We start from the raw sequence: 22,548 nt of genomic DNA, 5'->3' as shown, positions 1-22,548 counted from the left end.
TTCCCGAAACTGACTGGATGTCGAGACGCCTGTGGAGTTGGGAGGGGGGGGGGGTCCCAATTTGGGGCTGTGGCCCTAGTGATTCTGAAGGAGGAGGTGGGTCCGGGGATCTGTATCTTAACAAATGTCCCGTGGCGATTCTTCTCACAAGGCAAGGTCTGTGAAACCTGGACGTGAGGACCTTCACCCCTGGAGTACCGATCGTCCTAGGTGGCTCGGGACTGAGAGGTTTCCTGGAACGTGGGACTCTCGGTGCTACAACCAGGAATACTCCAGATCCACTGGGACAACTCGGTTATCTCAACTGTACAAGATGACTACCCAGGGGCCCTCTGGCTCGAACTTGCTGGGACTGTGCCGTGGCAATCGTCTGCAATTTTCCCTGAGAGCGGCTGAAGTTCAATGTCTTGTTTCTAAGGCATCTAGAGAGGAGAAGCCGTCCCAAGTCGAGGCGGTGTGAGGCCTCTGGAGTAGCGTCCAGCTGAAAGCCACAGAGTAGAATCCCCAGGGATGGAAATCTTCACTTCCGGCACACCCCCCTCCAACCGGACTCTGTCTCCCCGGGGAGCTCTGCCTCAAGAGTTTTCACTGATCGTTCTGTGTGCACGGGGCGCAGGGACAGGAGGCAAAATGAGTGGGCCCCCTTCACCTCTGTTTGGCTTTTAATTTTATCTTTTCAGAAAACGGGACACTAGGCTATCCCACTTAGTCCTTACAACAACCCTGCCAGTAGGATTTGTTGTTGTTTTTTTTTCATCTTATAAATAACAAATCGAAGACCCACTTGCGGCATATATTTGGTTCCTCTGCATCAGCGCCATCCGGGAGGAAAACAGTGCAGGCCCCATATGTAATTTGGCATTTTCTATCGGCCGTACCAAAAAAGTTCAAACCGACACATATGACCTCGATTTGCTGATACACCCAAAATGCCATCGTTTCCGCAAACGGTCCACATGAAAAGCGCTCATGAGATACTTCACATTCTTTCTTTATTTCTGTCTTTCTTTTTTGTTTGTTTGTTTTAACCAGTCTTTGGGATCTGGTATTTATATCTCCTTCTTTCTGCACATCTCAACTCGCCGTATTTCAAGTGCTCAAAAGCCACATAGGGTGAGTGGCTACCAAAACCGACAGCTTTTTGATGGACTGGATCTGTCCAGTGCTGAAAAGGGCGGGCTCAAGATCTCCCACTTCAATTGTATCTGTGGCCCTTGTATTCGAGGCTGTGTTGTCTGTGACCATAACGTCTTCTCTGCAAACTATGCCCTGCATCGCCTGACGTGCCTCTTTGCACGGATGTGTGCTTTTAATCTTGCATTTTACTTTGCCTGCTGATAACCATTACGCCACCTTCTTTCTGGTTGGCACACTTGCTTTTGCTCCCTCTTGCACGGGCTAACGTCGCGTGCTTTCCTTCCAAGGCTTCTCTCCACTCGACTGAGTCAGCTACGCTCTTTATGGGTCTGTTTCTCCCTTCACAACCTGGCGTCTTCACCTTCAACTCTTTTTCCTACCTCGAGGTATCTGCTGATTTCTGGGCTCTGTTGCCTTATGACTTTGGCTTCTCCTGACCTCTCAATCCAGGCAACCTCCCCGCCCTGCCTACGCATCATTTATATCATACACCGAACCCCCCCTGCACCCGCCGGGAGTAAATGTTAAAGATACTGATTCTCCGGCGCCCTTCCCTGGAGATTCTATTCTCAAGGGCAGAGCGTAACACTCCATATTTTAGCAATCAACCCCAGTGGTTCTTGTGACCCGGTGACTGCGGGGGACGGGGCGGGGGGGGGGTAGTGGTGCCAGTTCCCGAGTCACTTCCTTTCCACCAAATGGAATAGTCTTCCTGGCACCAAATCAGACTGGCCGACGATCTGAGGAGCACTAAGGAGCAAAGAAGGGTGATCCCACTGTGTTAGTTAGATGACTTCGATTAGTTCCACTGCTCAGTGACTTATAGCAGAAGGTGACAGATGTGTTTTTCCTGATAAAATCCCTATACGTACAAATGTCCTTTCCCCCCACAGCCCACCCATCTCTGCTTAAGAGTTATTTTGTTTTTGTTTTTGTTTTTGTTTTTAGATCGTAATATTGGCTTCTTTGCTTTTTTGGGTGGGAAGGCAATAAGGCTCTGTTTGCTAAAGAAATGGAGGGAAATGTTTCCAGTTCTCTTTAATTGAAATGATCTCATATGCAAACAGCAAAAAATTACGCCTCGGATGCGCCTCTGCAGAATTGAGGGGTAATGACCCCAGCTTAAGATAGAAGGCGATGATCCGTTTCATTGTCTAAAGCCGTAAGCATCTGTCATGTGTGGAAGGTTCGCTGCGGGAGCTGCCAGAGCGGGGAGAGGGGCTCCCTTCCTCCTTCCTTCCCTCTGCCTGTGCTCCATTGCCTCTTTTTTGTCAGAGAGGGAAAAGGCCAAAAGTGGGTGGGGTGGGAAGAGGCAGGGGGTGTGTCCTGAGGATGCCCTGGCCCCACTCCAAGGGGTGCCTGGGTGGCTCAGGCGGTTGAGCGTCTGAAAGCTCAGGTCATGATCTTGCGGTTGACGAGTTCGAGCCCCGCATCGGGCTCTGTGCTGACAGCTCGGAGCCTGGAGCTCGCTTTGGATTCTGCGTCTCCCTCTCTTTCTGCCCCTCCCCCGCTCATGCTCTGTCTCTCTCTGTCTCAAAAATAAATATAAACATAAAAAACCAAAAAACAAAAAAAAAAGGAAGAAAGAAATCCCTGCCGACCCCACGCCCTTGCCTCCTACTCCTGTGGGCATGGCCCACTCAGCAGCTCCAGGAGGGTTGGGTGTGTGTGGCATGAAGTCACCTGTGTCCCAAAGTGGAGGGCACTGTGGTTCCTCAGGTCCGGTGGGGATGCTTAGAAGGGAGAGAGCTTGGCTCAGAGGGGGAGCGCAGAAGGAGACGGCATGGGCTGAAGGGACAGGTGGTCACCTTCTCAAGGGTTTGCTCCTATAGGTACCCCCTTGCCCGTCAGCACCAGCAACCCTTCTCTCGCCTCATGTGAATAAAGTTTGCTGAGAGCCCAGCTTGCCCACTTGTTGGTGTGCTGCCTAATGGGCACCCTCACACCAGTCCACAGGGTTTGGGCGACTACCTCTTAAGTTCTCGTGTACTTTGGAGAGAGACAGAGAGCCCTGTAGGGGAGTCTTTCTCTTAAGGCGGGATTCTGCCTCCAGAGTGTGGGCACAAGCTTAGAGGAGGCGTGGCCACCGGGGACCATATGGCTCTCCACCCCCCAAATCTTTACTATCTGGGCCCTTCAAAGTTGGCCAACCTCCGTCTTAGACTAAAGAGCCCGAGTTGTGGGATGAAGACAGAGGAGCATCCGAACGAGGACAGGCTTCTGCCACATAAAGGGGGGTGGGCGGGAGAAATGACTGCCGGCACCAAGAACATCTGAAGCAACGGCCCTGTGCGACCAGGCCTCCCGGACTTCTCACTCGCCCCGTCTCAGAGCCTTCTCATTTCTCACCAGGCTTCTCCACCCGGGCCACGACTGCCCATCCAACACAACACCTCGTTCCTACCCCGGGGCCCTTGCCCTTGCTTTTGCTCTTACCTGGAATATTCTTTTTCCCAGCTACCCCTGTTCTTGGGTCTTCCTTGTCACTCAGAGAGCTTCGCCCAGAAAGGTTCCACCCTAAACAGGACTTTCCCTTGTCCTCAGGCCTCCCTCAATTGCTTTGTTCTCACCCTTCCACTCTCTGAAGGCTTTTGTCTGCTCGTTGGTGGTCGTCATCCCCCACTGGGAGACCAACAGGTTCAAATCGAGAGAGTTCAAGGCTGAGTGTATAGGCCTACCCCTTATCTACTTCCCTATGGTGGGGAAAGAAAAGGAAAACAGAAGGAGAGAGCATATCACCTCGGCACCGAGACCGCGTAGATTATTGAAGGAACGAGTGAATGAACGCGTCCCAGGACACTGGGTGAGGCTCTGGGCTTTGGCGTCAGGCTTCCTGCATCAAAACCCCAGCCGTGTATACTTGGTAGCTGTGTGACCTTGGGCAAGTTACTTGACCTCTGAGGGCCTCAGTTTCTTCGTCTGTAAAATGGGAGTCATACCTTTGCCTACCTCATGGCCTTGTAGGGAGGATTAAGTGAAATGACACTGCAAAATGCCGAATCCTTGAATCCTTGGGGCGCCTGGGTGGCTCAGTCGGTGAAGTATCCGACTTCGGCTCGGGTCCTGATCCCACGGTTCGTGGGTTCGAGCCCCGCATCGGACTCTGTGCTGACAGCTCAGAGCCTGGAGCCTGCTTCGGATTCTGTGTCTCCCTGTCTTTCTCTGCCCCTCCCCAGCATGTGTGCGCGCACATGTGCTCTCTCCCTCTCTCCCTCTCTCAAAAATAAATATTTAAAATAAATTTAAGAAAATAAGACGATAGTATATTTCAAACACAGCAGACACCCAGCTAATGGTGGAGCTGTGATTTCTTACCCCCAACATCAGGTCTGCTGCAAGTTCCGCTCTGGGCAAGACACTGGTGAGCTATGGGAGGCTGGACAAGTCAGTTAACCTCCCCACGCCTGGGGTCCTGCTCCGAAAGACGGAACCCGTTGCTGTTCCCCCACAGGGCTGCTCTGAGAACCAGACGAAGCCACATGCCCAGCCGTGCTCTGGAAGTCACGGTTCACTGCCCAAAGCACGGGCTTAGGACGTGTTGAGGACGAGAGTGGGTCACAGATAAGGGGGAAGACTCTGGAGCCAGGCAGACAACCTATTAGCTATGAGGCTTCAGCAGCTTCCTCAGTGCTCGGAGCCTCAGTCTCCTCGTCGAGAAAATGGGGGCAACGATAGTCACTTCAGAGCGTCACTGAGATGATTTACTGTCACCACTATGGTTGCTGGCACAAAACAATGTTCATTCCACGGTGGCCTCTGTTTTTCCTGCCTTGCGGGATTTCATAAAAGCAAAATGTACCACACGAATGCGGATCCCGAGGGGATATGTTTATCCTCGTTCATTGCATCTGTGCAGGAACGCCACAAAGATTTAAAGCTCTGGCCCAGAGGGGATGTGAATTGAATCCATTTTTTTTCATTGTCAGCCCAACCTCCTTTTTATAACTCCTAATCACAGCTAATTTGCTTTGTGACCTTGGGTAAATCACTCGCCCTCTCTGGGTCTTAGTTTTCCTTTCTCTAGAAGGCAGATCATAGCCACTGTGATGGCTAATTTTATGTGCCCACTTGGCTGGGCCAAAGTGCCCAGCTATTCGGTAAAACAACATTCTGGATGTTTCTGTGAGGGTGTTTTTGGGTGAGATGAACATTTACATCAGTGGACTTCGATGAAAGCACAATGCTCCCCATAAGATGGGTGGGCCTCATCCAATCAGTTGAAGGTCTGAATAGAACAGAGGACTGACCTCCCCTGAGCAAGAGGGAATCCTAGCGGGTGATCTTCAGACTTGAATCACAATATCAGCTCTTTCCTGGGTCTCCTGTCTGTCAGCCCATCCTGCAGCTTTTGAACTTGTCAGCCTCCCTAATCAAATGAGCCAATTCCTTAAAATAAATCTCTCTCTCTCCCTATATCTATATAGTATAGGTATACATATGTACATATATATGTATATACATGCACATTCTATTGGTTCTGCTGCCTTGGAAAACCCGACTCACACGTCCAGCCTACCCCCAGGGTCTCAGGAGATCCAGTTAGAAACTAGAGTCTTCCGGGGAGCCTGGGTAGCTCAGTCGGTTAAGCGTCCAACTTCGGCTCAGGTCATGATCTCACGGTCTGTGGGTTCGAGCCCCGCGTCGGGCTCTGTGCTGGCAGCTCAGAGCCTGGAGCCTGCTTCGGACTCTGTATCTCCCTCTCTCTCTGCCCTTCCCCCGCTCACGCTGTCTCTCTCTGTCTCTCAAAAATCAATAAATGTAAAAAAGAAAAGAAAAAGAAACTAGACTCTTCCATGCACTGGCAGATCCAAACGGGTCCCTGTGTCTCAGGGTCTGGGGCGGGGTGGGGGGTGGAATCTAAAGGGTACAAAGTTCTCTCCGGCCTCGGGCAAAGGGGTACCGCAGTCAGGGAGAGGGGCCCGGGTGAGCTTTTCCTCGGGCCTCCTGGAGCCTGGAGGCGTGAGTCTCCTGGGGGGCTGAGTGCTGACACCCCTCCCCGCCCCTCCTATTCTTCTTACCCTCCTGTCCTCCGGCCGCCTGGACAAATAACATCAACTGGATGGCCTCAAACAACAGGAACTTTTTCTTTCACGGTCCTGGAGGCTAGAAGTCCAAAATGCAGGTGCTGGGGCGCCTGGGTGGCTCAGTCGGTTGAGCGTCCGACTTCGGCTCAGGTCACGATCTCGCGGTTCGTGAGTTCGAGCCCCGCGTCAGGCTCTGGGCTGATGGCTCAGAGCCTGGAGCCTGCTTCCGATTCTGTGTCTCCCTCTCTCTCTGCCCCTCCCCCGTTCATGCTCTGTCTCTCTCTGTCCCAAAAATAAATAAACGTTAAAAAAAAATTAAAAAAAAAACAAAAAAAAAAACAAAATGCAGGTGCTGTCGGGATGGGTTCCTTCTGGAGCCTGGGGCAGAATGTGTCCCACCACCGCCCTCTCCCAGCTTCTGGAGTGCGCTGGCGATCCACGAACGCACCCTGGCTTGTAGACACATCACCCCAGTCTGCCTGCGCCCTCGCTTGGCTTCCCCCTGCGTATGCCCCTGTCGTTTCTTACGGGGACACCAGAGTGGTACTGGATGTAGAGCCCAACTTACACCAGTACGACGTCCTCCTAACCACCTGCGTTGGCAAAGAGCCTGTTTTCAAAAAAAGATCACGTTCTGAGGTTCTGGGTTGACATCGGTTCGGAGGGGAGGGGATCCGTTCAACCCAATACACCTGCGTTGGGAGTTTGGGGGGCAGTTTAGTCCCAGGGCAAATGGAGAGCAATCCTTCACCCTGTTAAAAAGAAAACTGAAGGCCCAAAGTGGCGTCACGTAGGTTAAGACCCCAAGTCGGTAAACCGAGACTTAATACCTAAACTAACTGCAGTTTCAACCCCCCAGGAATGTAACCTTTAACCAGTCAACGTGGGAATTCCCTGACCAGCACCGGGAAATTTATTTTAGACCCGTTCTGTGCCCTCTAGGAGGGCAACCTGCCTGGCCTCAAACCGTGGATTCTTTGCTAACAATTTCCTTTCCTCCGCTCCTTCTCTACCTCCGAAAACCTTTCATCTTCTGTTCCCTCTACTTGCTAGATGGGCCGCTGCCGGATTCATGAATCGATTAATAAAGCCAATTAGATCTTTAAAACGTACTCGGTTGAGTTTTTGTTATTTAACCAACTTCGGCAGCTCCATTTATCCTGCTCTTTTCCAGGCTGGCCTGGGCACTGGTGTGAAGACCGCAGCCCTCGCTGCAGGGGGGCCCAGGGAGCCGGAAAATCGGTTGCAGCACGCGTGTCTGTGATGCTCCCCTTTTCTGAGGTGTGTGAGATTTTTTTTTTTTTGAATTACGTTAGTGATCCGACTCTACTCGATAACATTTGCAAACAATAGTCATTCCAAACAGAGAGAGAGAGAGAAAGCAGCAGCTAGAGAGCCATGGTAGCCTAGGACCTGGATGCTTAAGGTAGAGCCTCCCAGCATCGAGGCCCTCAGGGTGAACCCACCTGTCCATCTGCCCGTGATCTTGGGATTTCAACAAGGAGAGAGTGGGACACAGAGCATGTTTCCTAGAGCACGGGGAGAGTGGAAAATTGGACCTGGAATATTAGAAAACTTTTCGTTCCTGGAGCAAAGACTCCTCCACGGGGGCTGGGGTGGGGGGCATTTAAGATTCCACCCCCCCTTGCCCCATCCATCAGACACCAGATACTGTAGGCGCCCAGCGCTGATCCTGTTACCTTTTACCCCCTTTATGGGGGCAAGGGGACCCGGAAGTGGGTGCTGGGCTTCAGTGTGTGCTCTCCCTTCCAGCAGCCAGTGCCCCTGTCTCTTTTCTTGAGGACTGTCCTGTCCTCCAGCTCTGCCCCTTTGCTGCGAGGCCAGAAACCAGAAATCCCAGGGATTTACATCCTGCAGCCCCTCCCTGGGCTGCACTTCGCTAGTGACTAATGGGTTCGGCATCTGAAAGTTCCAGCCGCCTTACCTCGGGGCCTCACTTACACCCCCAGATGTCCCTGCCAGCTGAAGCTGCCCCTGCCCCCACTGTGATGGGACCTGAGGTCACATCCTTGCCGGCCTTCTTCAGCTTCCCTTCCTGTTGTCCCAACTGCCCGGCGGCTTCCTCGGGGGAGCACTTGCTTGATAAATCACTCCCATGGGAAACCTCGGGTCAGGTCGGCGCCTGGGGGCTCTGGCCTAAGACGCCCCACCTCTGCAGTGTCATTTGAAGCCCACCTGCAAGACAGACCTTCTGTACCCATGATGCTGACAGCCACCTCTGGGGTGTGATTTGAAGGACCCGGGGCGCATAATCTCCTCCCCAAGGCCTCTCTCCCTTGTCTGAAATCTCACCATTGCAGATTCAGTCCCGTGGAATGTGTCCCTCACTCCCCTTAAAATGGAGCTGCTTCTGGGACTACAGCTTCATCACTGGCGTTAATACTGCTCCTTGGAGTGGGGCTCCCCGTAAATCAGAGCCTTTGCTGCCGTGGCTGTTGGTGGGGCCCCAGTCGGCCTGTTCCTCCTGCTGGAGTCGGGCTTAAACAAAATGGGGAAGGCAGAAGTCTGGGCCTCTGCCGTGGCCTGCCTCACACCTCGGCGCCCTGCTCCCCACTCCCGGCTCCTTCTGGCTCCTTCCGCTGCCCCATCCGGAGGGCTTTTCCTGCCTCCGGCTGCAGGGAAGCCCCTCCACTCAAGGTTTGAAATAATGGTGACCAGGATAATGAAAATGATGATAAGGCATCATTATTTTTAGGGTGTTAGTGTTCCGGAGGATGTTTCACTTTAAGTGGGATTTTTGGAACATCAAGAATGACCATGGGGCCCAAGGGGAAGCTTAAATGGTGGAATTCAGGCACTGCGGCCTCCAGATGAAAGTAGTTTGGAGTCCTGCCCTGTACGTTTCCAATTATGGCCAGGGCATACCGGGCTGCTGGGTAGGTGAATTAGAATGGCAACTCCTGGGGACAGACAAGAGTTCCAAGGGTCCACAGCTTGGGGGGCGGGGGGTGAATACAGGCTGCATTTCAGCCCCACTTATTCTTGCTGAGTACCTTTGTGCAGTGTGCAAACCGCCCAGCCGTATAAGGAAGCCCCAAGAACCCTGACTAGTGTTAAAAAGAAAACCACCAGCATAAGATAGAATCACTTATGGGAGGCCCGGTCATCAAACCCAGGCTTAATACCTAACCTAACTGTAGTTTCAACCTCCCCCCGAAATGTAGTTCTTAACCAGTCAGTCGGGAAACTTCTGGGCATTGCCAATGAGGTAATCTGTCACAGGGCCCTCGCTATCTCCCCCACCTCCTTCGGCCCAGATGAGGTAATCTGCATGATAAGATCCTCTCTGCTTTTCCCCCTAACAGAAAGCCACCTTGCCTGAAACAATGGCTCCTTTCCTTTTGCTAGTAACTTCCTTGCCCCGCTGACCTTCCTCTAAAAACCATCCATTTTATACAACTCCTTGGAGCTCCCCTCTACTTGCTAGGTGGGACGCTGCCTGATTCATAAATCGCCTAATAAAGCCAATTAGATCTTTACATTCAAGCATTGAATGTTTTGTCCACTGAGACCAGGAACAGTAAGGCTAGCATTGAGTTTACCCTGTGCCCCCACTCTGCTCAATACACTGCGCTGTCGTATGTCCCACATCTGTCTCGCGAGGTCAGTTACAATTTGCAGCGTCCCCATTTCACAGATGGGGAAGCCGAGGCTCGAAGAAGTTGCAAATCACCCCAAGTCACATGGAAAATAAATAAAAGCTCCAGGGGTTGAGCTCCCATGACTGGGCGTCACGGGAAATGCTTCCCAGAAGCATTTCAGAAGGGAGAAGGTTGGCAGAGGGCAATTCAACCTTGTCGGCAAGTCCAGTTCGCCCAGAGGAGGAAGCACCTTGGCTGGGGGGCTGCGGAATGAGGCAGAGTGGGCCAGTGGGGAGGCAGAAGGTCTAAATTTGAGTTTCAAGCCTGCCTTTTATCAGCTGTGTGTCCCCGGACAAGTCACTTAACCATTCTGGGCCTCACCGTCCTCATTTGTGAAAATAAGAGTCGGGGGGGGGGGGGGGGGGCAGTTCTCCAAGGATCCTTGTAGGCTCTCTCTGATTGCCACTCCTACTAACTCCCCAAGAGCGGCTGCCGAGGGGTGATGAGCGGGCTGCCCCGTCCCCAGCGCCCTGGGTTGGAGGGGGCAGGGGCCCTGCATCCTTAGCCCAGCCTGGACTCTGTGCTCCTAACCTTCCTCGTGGGCTTTTCCATCCTGACTCAGGTCTGCAGCTGCCGCCCGGAGGAGATCTAGCAGAGCCATTTATCAAACACACACAATTAAGGCCAGCGTTGGCCGAGATCTATTCCAGGAGCGGAGCAGAGCCTGGGGGTGAGGAGGGGAGGGCAGGGGAGGAGAAGGGGGAGGGCGTGAGCTCTGAGCTGTGTGGTTACGGAAGGGCTGGAGGAGCCCTGCAGCAGGAAGCTTGGGATGCCCTGACCCTGCCAGGGGTCTACGCGGAGTCTTACCAGGGCACTCCAGGGCGTGTTACTCCCTTTTGCAGGTGGGGCAAGTGACGCAAGTGACGCAAGACGGATCGTCCAATCGGACCCAGGTCCTCCAGTGAGGGCGGAGCGAGCGTTGGAGCCTGGGTGGTCAAACTGAGGCCCTGTGCTTCAGACCGCGCCTGGACAACCAGATATGAAAATAAAGATTTTTGGCTGAGCGTTGGCCTGGGAGACACCGAGACTGTAGATATTAGACAGCAGAGAGAAGGAGGCCAGTTGTCATGGGAAGAGTTTACCAAAGACAATTTCGAGAGCTGGTTCCGCGATTCCCGCGGCTCCACGGCCAGATCAAAGGTATAAAAAATGGAGCGGAGGGAGATCGGTTCGTGGGGACTTCTTCGGGGAGGGTATGAAACAGGTGAAGCAGGCCTTTCGCACTCATCCCGGGGGCTCCAGACCTCTCCTTAGTCCCGCCCAGAGCTGCGCCCACCCCTCCCATCCCTGGGCAGGGAGGCAGCCTTCCTGGCAGGGCCCCTCTGCCTCCTCCCCTCCTGGGAGGGCTAGGCCCCGGGAGAGGCTGAGAAACCCAGCCAGGCTTGTGGGTGCAGGTGCGTGTTCGCCGGAGGGGAGTAGACGCCGTGATGCTGCCCAAATCTGGGATCACCACTCATCCAGCGACCAGCCAGTCCGCCTCTAGAGACCACCCTGGGCTGGAGACAGCCACCTCTGGCACACAGGTGCCCAGAGACCGGTCCACGCGGGGATAGGAAGGCCCAGCCCCTTCACCTCAATTCTGGACTTCTCTGAAGGGCCGTCCCAGCTTCAGAGCTCCCCGGGGGATGGCGCGGCCGCAGTCGTGACGCCCTCCGGCCCAATTCCTCCTTCTGCTTGGTCCTGCTTCGCTCACCCCCTTGCGGGGGGTTGAACCCGTGGCGCAGGCAGATGAGTGAAGTGGGAACACACGTGACTGTGTATGTGAGCCTTCGTGTGAAGGCAGACGTGTGCGTGCACGCGTATGTGCGCACACGTGCGGAGGTCGTGTTCCCTGCAGCCCTGCAGAGCCTGGGGGGGGGGGGGGGGGGGCGGGGTGGGGATGACACGTGGGCCCGGCTGGTTCCCCAGCTTCTCCCTCCCTCTCACTCGCTGGCCCGTGTGATGCACGCCTGCAGGAGTTGACGTCCGCTCTGTGAGTGTGGTGTCCACGAAGCCCCGTAGCATGGCCCAGGCAGATTCTGCCTGTCTCTCTGCCCTTGTCCCTTCTGCCCGTCCTCCCCCCGGCCTGACCAAAGAGCGTCTCTTCCCATGGGGAAGGCCCCCGTGGAAACCAAGGCTGAGTCTGGACAAAAGGGGGAAGGGACTCTGGGCTCCTGTGGTCCAGTCTCCTACTGGGACCAGACTGAGGGCCACCTGGCTTCTACTCGCTTCCCCCCCCCCCCCCCCCCCCCGTGATGGAAGCTTAAGCTGTGGCCACCGCCCAAGCAGCCACAGAGGAACTCCCCTCCCCTCAGCAACCCCAAACCCGCCACCCCATCCCTTCTACCCACTGGACTTGGCTCCTCCCTCCTCCCAGGTCCGGCCCCAGATGGCCCACGACAACCCCGTTGTCCCTGCCCGGCTTCCTGTCCTGTCCCACGCTGCTTCCCCGATAGTTCCCCTATAGTCCCCACACAAGGACATTAGGTCCTGCTGCCCCCTCCTGGACCGCCCCTCTGGACACTGTTCCTATAAAGTGCGGGGTCCAGATTTGAACCCACAGCGCCACAGAAGGGAACTTGCCCCACTCCCAGCGCCCCCCATTAAGCTAGGAACGGTCCACGGTTTCAGCAGCCACATCACATTGTCTGTGCTCACACTGACTTGAGGGGTCAGATACAAATGACCGGATCATTTCCAGTGGAATTTTGCCAAGCCGGCCCCACCCACCCACCCTGGGCTTGTTCCTTGGGACCATTGATTTTTTTTTTTTTTTTTTCCTCTGAAAGTACCAGATTTTACATTGATTACTGTTAAATTTCTTCTTGTTGATTTTGGCCCAGCATCCCGCCTGGGAAGAGAGCTGTGGATCATAAATCAGCTGTATCAGAATAACTTGTGCTTTCGAGGTTTGGATGAACACATCTTTCGTGTCTTCATCCAAGTCTTTGGCAAAATTACCAGACAGGTTTGAGCTGGGCAATGTGCTCTGTATCCTACGGTCTGCCATCCAGTCATCCTGTGAAAGGGGGGCAGTGTTTAACTAGGGGACACCTGACTTTGATGAGGCCCGTCTGGCCCTTGGATCACGCCATGTTCTTTTCCAGATGCTCTGGACTTTCTGTCTAGTCAACCAGTCTAAACCTTTTTTTGTGGTGATCAGAATCCACCCTTCTACCTTCCCTGCTTTTTGGTAAACCAAGGAACTTGGCCCCTCTGCAGTCTCCTTGCGATTTTTCTCTTCTGCCTGATCCTTGGACCCTCCACAGGATCTTGGAAGTCTTGGCTCTATGGAGTGACCATACGATTTTCAGCCAAAGGTGATAACTTTGAGAGTGTATCAGTTATCAAGTGCTGGGTAACAAATTACCCTAAAACGTAAGACCACAAGTAATTGGCATCTCACAGTTTCTGCAGGTGAGATGTTGGGGAGTGGCTTAGCCTGGAGGGTCTGGGTTAGGGTCTCTCCGGAAGTTGCATCCAAGATGTTGGCCAGGCTGCTGTCATCTGAAGGCTTGGCTGGGCTGGAGGATGTATTTCCAAGATGGCTGACGTGGCTGTTGGTAGGAAGCCTCAGTTTCTTACCACGTGGGCCTCTGTAGGAGTGTTTGACTTTCCTTACGAGGTGGCAGCAGGCTTTCGCCACTATGAGTGATCCAAGAAAGTGCAAGGAAGAGGCCACAATATCTTTATGACATAGTCCTAAAAGTGACATCTTGCCACTTCCGCCATATTTTATTCACTAGAAACCAGTTGTTAAGTCTTACCCACACTCAAAGAGAGGAGAATTAGGCCTCGCATTTTGAAGGAAAGAGTATCCAAAAAAGGCGTGCTGACATATTTTTAAATCACCACATGGGTGAAGGGAGGTGTTTTATAATTATGCCAGAATGATGGATTTGAACCAGGACTGTCCTGCACAAAGCATATTTAGTCACTCGACTCCTTCACAGTCTCTCAAATGTTTGGACCATGAGCTACAGTTAAGAATCAATTATGACCTGGGGTGCCTGGGTGACTCAGTCGGTTGAGCGTCCGGCTTTGGCTCAGGTCGTGATCTCACAGTTGACGAGTTCGAGCCCCGCGTCGGGCTCTGTGCTGACCGCTCGGAGCCTGGAGCCTGCTTCGGATTCTGCGTCTCCCTCTCTCTCTGCCCCTCCCCCGCTCATGCTCTGTCTCTCTCTGTCTCAGAAATAAATAAACATTAAAAAAATTTTTTTTAAATCAATTATGACCTTCTTCACACATACATACGTAACTGAAACAAAAGTTCACGGAACGGCATTTAACCTTACCATCTACATTTGTAGGGGAGGAAACAGTTCTCCTTGACCCTCTTAGGGTCCCTGCCTGGATCTGAAAATTAAATTCACAAAGATCGATGAACGGGAGAAGACCATGCAAACTTATTTAATGTAAGTTTTCTGTGACACAGGAGCCTCCACAAGGAAGCGAAGTCCCAGAGGAACGGACCCGTGTACGTTTGCATGACGTTTGATGAGGAGCGGACAGCTGTGGAGGAACGTGATACCGGGAGGTATGTGTTGTAAACTGCGGGCATCCAGAGCAGGCTGTTTGTTAGCGTTCTTCTGGGTGATTCCCTGGTCTTCAGAGATAAGGACGTTCCTCTCCTCCAGGTCTAAAGAGGGCGCCACTCACATGATCTGCTTCCGGAAAGAAAGGTGGAGGGGCCGGTGCTCTGACTTAGCCTTCTGACCTGTCATCCTCTCAAACTCCTTCAGTGTAACATACTCAGTATGCCAAGGTGCCATACTTTGGGGGGAGTGGGTCTTAGACCCCGTCTCGGGAAACAAACCAGTATCCCGGGGTGTGCTTTCTGTGGGCACCAAAGCTGCTAAGCCTCTCCATTTATTTTGGAGCTCTCCATGGGTCTGACCCAAGCTTCGGAACCTACTTTTCTTATCTTTTCTACCCCCTCCTTCCTCGACACACGCACACTGTCAACCTTTAGCTCTTTGGAGTCATAGAATTATGAAATGTCAGACTATGAAAGAGGCTCTGGGCCCGAAACGACACACATTCCTTACGATGCGCAAGACAGACGTTACCAATGCATCATGGTAATGTCCCGTGAAGCTCAGTGTCTACCTCAGAATCCTTCCCAACCCAGCATTCCAGGTATCCAGTTTTTTTGTGAGACAAAGTCTAGTTTACAGATGCTTTCTTTGAAGCTTTAAAAGTCAACTCTGAATCCCAGAGAAATGAAGTCCCTCTTCCAAGGTCACACGGCCGGTTGGTGACTAGGGGAAGATGGGCAACAGGCTCTCCTACCCGGGCCTTTGCTCTCTCTCTCTCCTGAGCCAGGGTTTCTGAGACTTTGCCCATTTATTCACTGTCTTCTTGGACCTCGTTCTCTTGACCGGCGATCTCTCGCCGTCTCATTCTTCATCCACCACCCACGGACTACCAGGTGATTTACAAGACCCCAGACCCTTCTCAGACAGAATCTTAGCGAGTGGCTGATCCACACGGAGCCACGGCCAAGAGAAGCAGCTTTGTTTGGGATGCGATCCACATCAGGAAAGAATGCACTCATCCTGTGGTCCAGATCTCTCCCCAACGGCTGGAATCGAGGGCCCGGAGTCCCCGCGGCCATCCATTACCACTGAGACGGCCCAGGCTGGGGGTCCGTGTTGTTTTATATGACGGCTTATCCTGCCGTGAGCCGTTCTGTGCCCCTCGCTGACCGCTCACCTTCTGGTGCAGGCATCGGCTCAGCGATGAAGAAATGCACAAGCCCGTGGGCAATCATCGGCAAATGTCCGGTTTTCATGCTGCCTGGAGGGTGCGGTTCCTGGGGCAGTCCAAGGTACCCCAGGTGCACCAAGGGATGACGGGGAACCCACAGGAAGGGACACCTGATAAGCCAGGAGAAGGTTCAGAAGGATGGAAAGGTTACTCTGTAGCGAGGGAACGACAGCAGCGAACGCACAGAGGCGCAAGGGAGCGGTGGGTTTAGGGGCAATACAGACATTTCCGATTGTTAGAGGTATGCTGTGAGGCCAGGGCAAGTGGCAGGTGACAGAGTGGAGAGAGAGAAAAAGGAAACAAGCAAGCGAGCACAAAGTATCCGTAACATGCCACACGGTAATAGGAGCAAAGGCAAAAGCCAAGCAGAGGTGGGGACAGAGCTGGGGATGCTGTAGATAGGTGGGTGGTCAGGGAGGGCTTCTCTGAGGAAGGGACATTTGAGCCGCCGCGTGAGCTGTGCAAGGGTCCCCTCCCACCTGATCTCATCTGGTCCTCATGACCGCGTGAAAGGAAGGCCACAGTCAAGGACCCTACCGCCCCAGGGCTGGTCCTGGGCTGGGGAGTGAGTTTGAGGCAGAGCGGGGCCCAGGATCCGGCTCTCCAGACACCCAAGGCAGGGGTCCTTCGAGCTCAGAGTGGCCTCCTCCGCCAAATGTGGGCTTCGGCCCAGCCCAGGACCTCTCCTCGGTCTCTGCAGCCTTGTCACCCACGACCCTACCCAGCAGCAAGACGAGGTTAAGACGGGCTCTGACATCAGACAGGTGCAGCTCTAATTCCAGTCTCTCCTATTAGCTGCTTCATCTGGAGCAAGGAAGCCTCAGTGTCTTCCCCCGTGAAAGGGGGTAATGGAGCATCTTTCTCGTGGAACACCGGACGGTGCAAGCAAAGCCCTTAGCACCGCGCCGGGCACACGTAGGCGGGGCTTATGGAACGCGAGTTACCGGCCATCTTGGCGCACAGGGCCCCCCGCCTCCTCGAGCCATCTGAGTGATGACCACACGGCCGCTGCCCTCGGCTGGGCCACGGCGGGCTTGGCTCGGTGCGACAGGTCGGGCTGTTGTAGAGCGACGCCAGCCCCCTTGTCTCGAGGTGGGACCCGCTGTGTCCCTTCTATGCCCTGTCACATCTGATGCACCCTCCTCGCCTTCCCTTCTGTTTGCCCGGTGCTTCCTGCTTTCAGACCTGCTCACTTTGCTCCCTAATACGCATCGCTGACAGACATTATGTTTATTTCCTTGTTCCCTCACGGCCGTCTCCCCTGACAGAAGTTGGACACCCCGATGACGGAGATTCGGGGCGCTCTGTGCGCGGCTGCAGGTCTGGCGCCCAGAACGTGACCGACTCCCAGTAGGTCCTGGAAACATGTTGGTTGAACGGGTGGATGAAGAAATGGAACAAATGCGCCGTGGATGTCCGTGGCCACGGGCCATCTCCCCAGAGAGCCTGTGTTATTTTCTTTCAGGCCACGGCTGCAGAAGGTCAAGGGTCTGGTCCATTTCCTTAGCCATCCTGACCTTGGCCCGAAGGCACTCGGCCCTGGGCATGGGAGGGCCTCCTTCCGTGCACCCGTGTTCCCTCCAGGCCAGCGCAAGGGGAACCCTGTCTTTCTTCCTAGCTCTCAGGCCAGGTCCCTGAGGAGACAACAGGAGGGGAAGACAGATAAGCCTATGAGGCCTCCGGGGACCCAGAAGGGCCCACGTCTGCACCTGTCACCCCTACTGCACGGCCCTGCTCCTCACTCCATCACCACTTCAGTCTCCGTTAGGAAACTGGCAGTGGAGTCCGAATCCCCAGGGGTTTGGACTCGTGGGCGCCACGTGCAGCGATGATCCCGCCAGCCTCGAAATCAGGCCCATGGAGCCCCACCCGCGGGTGCAGGAGGTGGGGAGAGTGGGACAGGGGGCAATATGGGCCGGTGCGACTCAGTCGAGGGGCCGAAGCCCAAACAGCAGCTGTTTCCGTGATCCAGCAAAGAGCCGGGTGGGGGTGCTGATGGCTGGGGTGGGCCGGGACTGAGTGAGTCCTGAGTCGGGTCCTGAGTCCCTGAGTGAGAGGAGTCGGGGAAGGGGGGGGGGGGGTGGACACGGGTCACCCTGCACGCAGGCCCGCAGCCACTACTTTTGGGTCCTGCCCCCGCATCACCTTAGCCCCGTGGGCCTGCCTTCACCCCCGTGGCCTGTTGCCACATGTAGGTTTCATGGATAATGTAGGTTATCCAGGTATGGTGAGGCCAGCAGATCGGGGCATAGTCTGCCGCCCGCAGATCCCAAGAGGAGGGGACCGTCACATCATGGGGAGCCATGCAGGGAAGCAGCAGGCGGGTCAGGACGCAGCGCGAGTGGGAGGGAAGCGTAGGGGCAAGACCCTGTATTGTGGTTTCCGCAGGGAAGAGTCGGTGGGCAGGTAAGAAGGCGAGTTTGAGTAATTTCATTGGGCTCTGGGGCCCAGGAACTGTCGCTAGTTGTCTGGTATCTGGCCCCGGGGTGATTAGGACAGGTGGGTAGCGGCCCAGATATGAGGGATAAATGAGGTGGTTGTAACATGTCTCTGTTTGGGTTGCCCCTAACAGGCACACTCACAGGCCAGTGGTTTACGCTCTCAAGGAACTGGCCAGCCCGGGGCGGGGTCGTCCCTCCAGGGTCACAAAGGCCCCAGATGTCAGAGCATCAGAAACGCATGGGTAATACACACCCCCTACCCTGTTCGCCAGACTCCCCTGGGGGCGGCACTCGGGCCACGGTTGAGCCCCAGCACTGGTCTGACGACTGGGGGGGGGGGTGCTCTTGGCAAATGGCGGGTGGATGAGGGGCCACCATGGACCAGGCACGGTGCCGGGCACTGGGGGACAGAACAGTGAACAAAAAGGCAAGATCTCTCCTCTCAAGGATTTTATGCCCTGGAGGCACGGCGGACCCCGAACCAGTAAACAAACAGATAAACGAGGGGCCTCGGTTACTGGGAAGTGTGGTGGCGAAATGAAACGCCAAGATGTTACGGCCTCCGGGCAGGATGGAAGGAGAGGGGCTCCATCGGGAAGGGCGGTCAGCGTAGCCTCTCTGAGGAGGTGACCGTTGGGCTGAGACCTGAATCTCGACAAGGAGCCACGCAAAGACTTCGGGGCAGAATATTTTAGCGAAGGAACGAATAGATGAAAGACCAAATCCGTTTCTCGGTCTGGATGGCCCACCTCCTTACAGCTGGCGGCAGGGTATTTTGAGGCCTGAATGACATCCGTGTCAGAATCTCACATATTAACCTCGCTCCTATCACGGTCTCCGTCACGAAGGGAGACATTCCACAGGGTGACCTGGGCCCTGTGAGCGGGCGCTTTGGGGCCTCGGGGCAAGACACCCTTTTAACCATCCACGTTCTTTGACCCCCTGCTTCCAGGCAGTAAGTAGCTGTAACGCGCCTCCCTCCTGCGCTGGGGGCTGGAGCAGACACCTTGAGACGCTCGTCTCGCTGGCTCCCAAGGCTGTCACGGCAGCCGTGTGCACCCCCCTGCAGGCTGGGGGCCCCCCACACCGCATCTGTCCCAGCCACGTGGGTCCCTGCTCCCCCCCTGGGGAGGCCCCTGCCACCAGGCTGGGTTCCAGAGGGGATTCACCACCGGCCCAGGAAAGCGGATCATGTCCAAAGATAGGGCGTGAGAGGAGGTCGGGAAAGGCAGGAAAGCAACCTTCCCTGAGCGCCTAGTTTCTGCTCAGGGAAAGGGAGTGACTTCCCCAAGGTCCGGCCATCTCTGTTTCATTCATTCATCCATTGGTCCAGGTTTCAAATATTTCTTGGATCCCCTAGGGGGTGGGCAAAACACGGATTTCAGAGCCCAGACGCCCCCGGTCCAGAGCCTTTCCTTCCACTGCCTAGGAAGGGGGCCTAAGGCAAACTTGTCTGCCTCAGTTTCCTTATTAGTAAGCCAAAGGATAATGGCACCGGCGCCTGATGAGGCTCCCCGAAGCATCAGCAGGAACGCCTATGGGTCACCCCGGCCCACAGGTGGTCCTCACTCACGTCCGGCACTGGCTTAGGGATCGCGGACAGCCGGACAGGACGCCACAAGCCTGGCCTTCAAAATGCTCAAAGACTGGGGCGCCTGCGTGGCTCAGTCAGTGAAGCGTCCAACTCTTGATTTCGGCTCCGGTCATGATCTCGCTGTTCGTGAGATCGAGCCCCAGGTGGGGCTCCGGGCTGACAGTGTGGAGCCTGCTCGGGATTCTCCTGTCGCCCTCTCCCTCTGCCCCTCCCCCGCTTGGGTGCTCACCACGCACACACGTGCTTACACGCCCTGTGTCTCTCAAAGTAAAGAAATAAACACGAAAAAAAAAATGTTTTAATGCTCAGAGACTAATGAGGGACAGACACGTCACAGCGGCTCATGCCAGTAGGCAAGATAGGAGTGGGTGCTACATAAAAGCGTGAGGGACGTGTTACGGGTGGTTACGTTTGGGTGCAGTGAGGGGGAGTTTTCAAGGAACATACGGCACCTGAGTCTCATGAGAGGGAGAGGAGAGGGTACATCCAGGTGGAGGGGATAGCCTCAGCAAGGCTTGGAGACCTAAAGGCTGTTCGGGGACAGTGGGGACAGAGTAGATCAATGTCGCTTGGGCAAGGGGACCAAGGGAGGGATCGGCAAGGTGTGGTTGGCGGATTAAGCTGAATGGCTTTGACTATGACAGTAACGGACTTGAACTTCATCCTCTGGGCAGAACTTGAACTTCCCTCTGGGGAAGGCCATAACGTACCCTGGCGGGGTCTTAGGGAGAGATTTTCTGGGACCTTGTGGAGAACGAATTAGCAGGGCTGAGACCAGGGGGCAGAGAGCAGCTCTGAGGTCCTGCAAGTCCAGCCGCGAGATGGAGAACAGACAGATCTGGATGAAAAGGAGACCCATCTATCGAGCACTTACCATGTTCCGGACACGCCCCGTACATTCGTTCACTCGCCTCTCAACAGCGCTTTGAGGTGGGTGCTCTCGTTCCCATTTTACAGATGAGAACACTGAGGTACAAGGAGGTTAAGTAACTTGCTCAGGGTCACGCAGCCAGCGACGTGGAGCCCTGGGATTCTGATTCTGGTCCATCTGAATCCAAAGCCCTGATACTTCCCAGACCCAGATGCCCACGGGGAGAGAAGGCCCAAAGGTGAAGAGATGCACGCGGTGGAAACTTAGCAGATCCCGACGGCTTCTTCCTTCTCGGCCTCCCTGAGCTGGGCATCTTCCATTGGCTCCTCCAGACCCTCAACCCACGCCCCTCTTTCTCCCCCTACTCCGTGTCCTGGGAGGCTGGTGGCATGGGAGGCATCCACAGGCTCCCTGGTCCTCACCCATTAGCTTCTGGCTGGGTTCCATCAACGGGGCAGGAGAGCCGAGGGAAGGAGGAGAGCGAGTGGGCTTGCTGCTTCCCCCTCCGATGGGCTCTGTCCCCCCACTGACGCCCCAGCTCCTCCAGGTGGCCCTCTCCACACAGCGCGCTGCCCCATCGGGCAGCTCCTCTCTCCCCTGCCCTTTCAAGCCTGGGGGTGGTGACAGTCACTCCTGTTTTTCATATGGGTCTGTCTGTGACGTTGGCCCTCAGGAGAGAGGGCAGCAGACAGCAGCTTCTAATGCTGGTCCCTGACGTCATGGGGGTGGCTGAGCTTGCCAGGGAGTGTGCAGAGGATGACGCTCAGGGACCAAGCTGGGAAGTGGGGGGGGGGGGGGGGGGACGCTGACATTTAGTCCCCAGAGGGTGGGAGCCAATCAGACAGCTGGGGCTGGGTGGGGCTGGAGCCTCCCTTGCGGGTAATTGTTACTGCGATCCCCACTCCCTTTGGCAGAGGGAGAGGGGCTGTGCCAGGAGGTCTGTCATTTGGGAGACCGCCCTTGGCCCCTCTGGAGGGGAAGTCCACCAGTTCTGCCCTGCCCCCTGCCCCCTGCCCCCTGCCCCCTTCCCCCTGGGACTTTTCAGCCCAGCTTTTGGCGGCTGGCTCGGGGTTCTCAGAGGGCTTATGAGGCCACGTGGGGCTACCTTCAGGGTTACCGAGGGAGTCTCTGTCTGGGAACGGGGTGACCTTTTTTTGAAAAGCCTGTTCATCCCCAGGGCCCTGGTTGGCTGAGCCCTATGGAGCCAGCCCCCGTGAGGGGGCCTTGCCAAGAATCAGGGCCCCATCTGCCCCCTTTCCCCCACCCTCCCTCCACCTACCTGCCTGCCCTCTGGCCTGTGTCAAGCTCCAGAAAGGCACTGCCGTCCCCAGCAGTCAGCTAGCTGGGGGGTGGGGTGGGGGGGGACATGCTTAGTAGCAGGGGAAGAGGAGGGATGGAACCAATCACATATGTCTAAGGCCAGAGGGGGAAGAAAGATAGTTACAAAAATCCACCTGTGAACAAAGGTAGGTCCATTTAGAGCCACAAGGCATGAGAGCTAGGAAGGGTCTTCCAGAACCCCACCTGGCAGCACACACGAGGACACTGGGGTCTAGAGAGGGGACGCTGCTCAAAGGCCTCGAAGACTGGCCTGGCTCAGCCTGGCACTCGTAGCCATCACCCATGTCCCTGCGGCTCTCCCCTGTCAGACCCCACACCCCAGGACCAAGAATACTTTTCCATGCGTCGGCATCCATGTGCCTGCAAAGGGTCCTGATCCAGATTTCTACCCCACCTTTGTGCCCCTCCTCCACGGTGGAAGCAGCTGGCTGCCCCCACGGCGGGGGCTGCCTGGGTGCGAGACGACCGTGTTTTCACAGGGCGGAAATTAGATCTGCTTCTCGGGGAGAAGTGTTGGGAGCTGAAATGCCAGCCAGTTGGGTGTGGCGGGGCCTCCTCGTTCTGTGCTGCGCAGAAGCCAGCCACATGGAGGGAGGGACGGGGAGGACGGGCCGCCACCGGGCAGGGCCCTAGGAAGGGGGTCAGGGACAATGTGCAGGTGGAGAATGGAGGTTTTAAGAACAGAGGGCTCGCCCAGGGGCAGGCAGCGAAAACAACACCCCGTACTTAG

At 55.3% G+C, this 22,548-nt stretch overlaps 1 long non-coding RNA gene across 3 annotated transcripts in view; it reads left to right on the top strand.

Annotated features, from left to right (window-relative positions):
• LOC132661685 (uncharacterized) overlaps window positions 1-21,835 on the top strand; it is a 97,677-nt gene extending 75,842 nt beyond the window's left edge. Inside the window, exons 3-6 of one of the 3 annotated variants that reach the window (XR_013550196.2) lie at window positions 7,336-7,442; window positions 10,666-10,963; window positions 14,238-18,254; window positions 19,475-21,835. This is a non-coding gene — a long non-coding RNA (uncharacterized LOC132661685). Of the gene's footprint in view, window positions 1-7,335; window positions 7,443-10,665; window positions 10,964-14,237 lie in introns of all 3 variants that reach the window. The other 2 variants (XR_013550199.2, XR_013550197.2) reach the window with 2 other exon arrangements.
• Window positions 21,836-22,548: the final 713 nt, after the last annotated feature.

Source organism: Panthera onca, chromosome D1, assembly GCF_046562875.1.
Source record: "Panthera onca isolate mPanOnc1 chromosome D1, mPanOnc1 haplotype 2, whole genome shotgun sequence".
NCBI classification, from domain to species: Eukaryota; Metazoa; Chordata; class Mammalia; order Carnivora; family Felidae; genus Panthera; species Panthera onca.
Note: the sequence above shows the minus strand (reverse complement) of the source record. Positions and strands in the feature narration are given on the sequence as shown.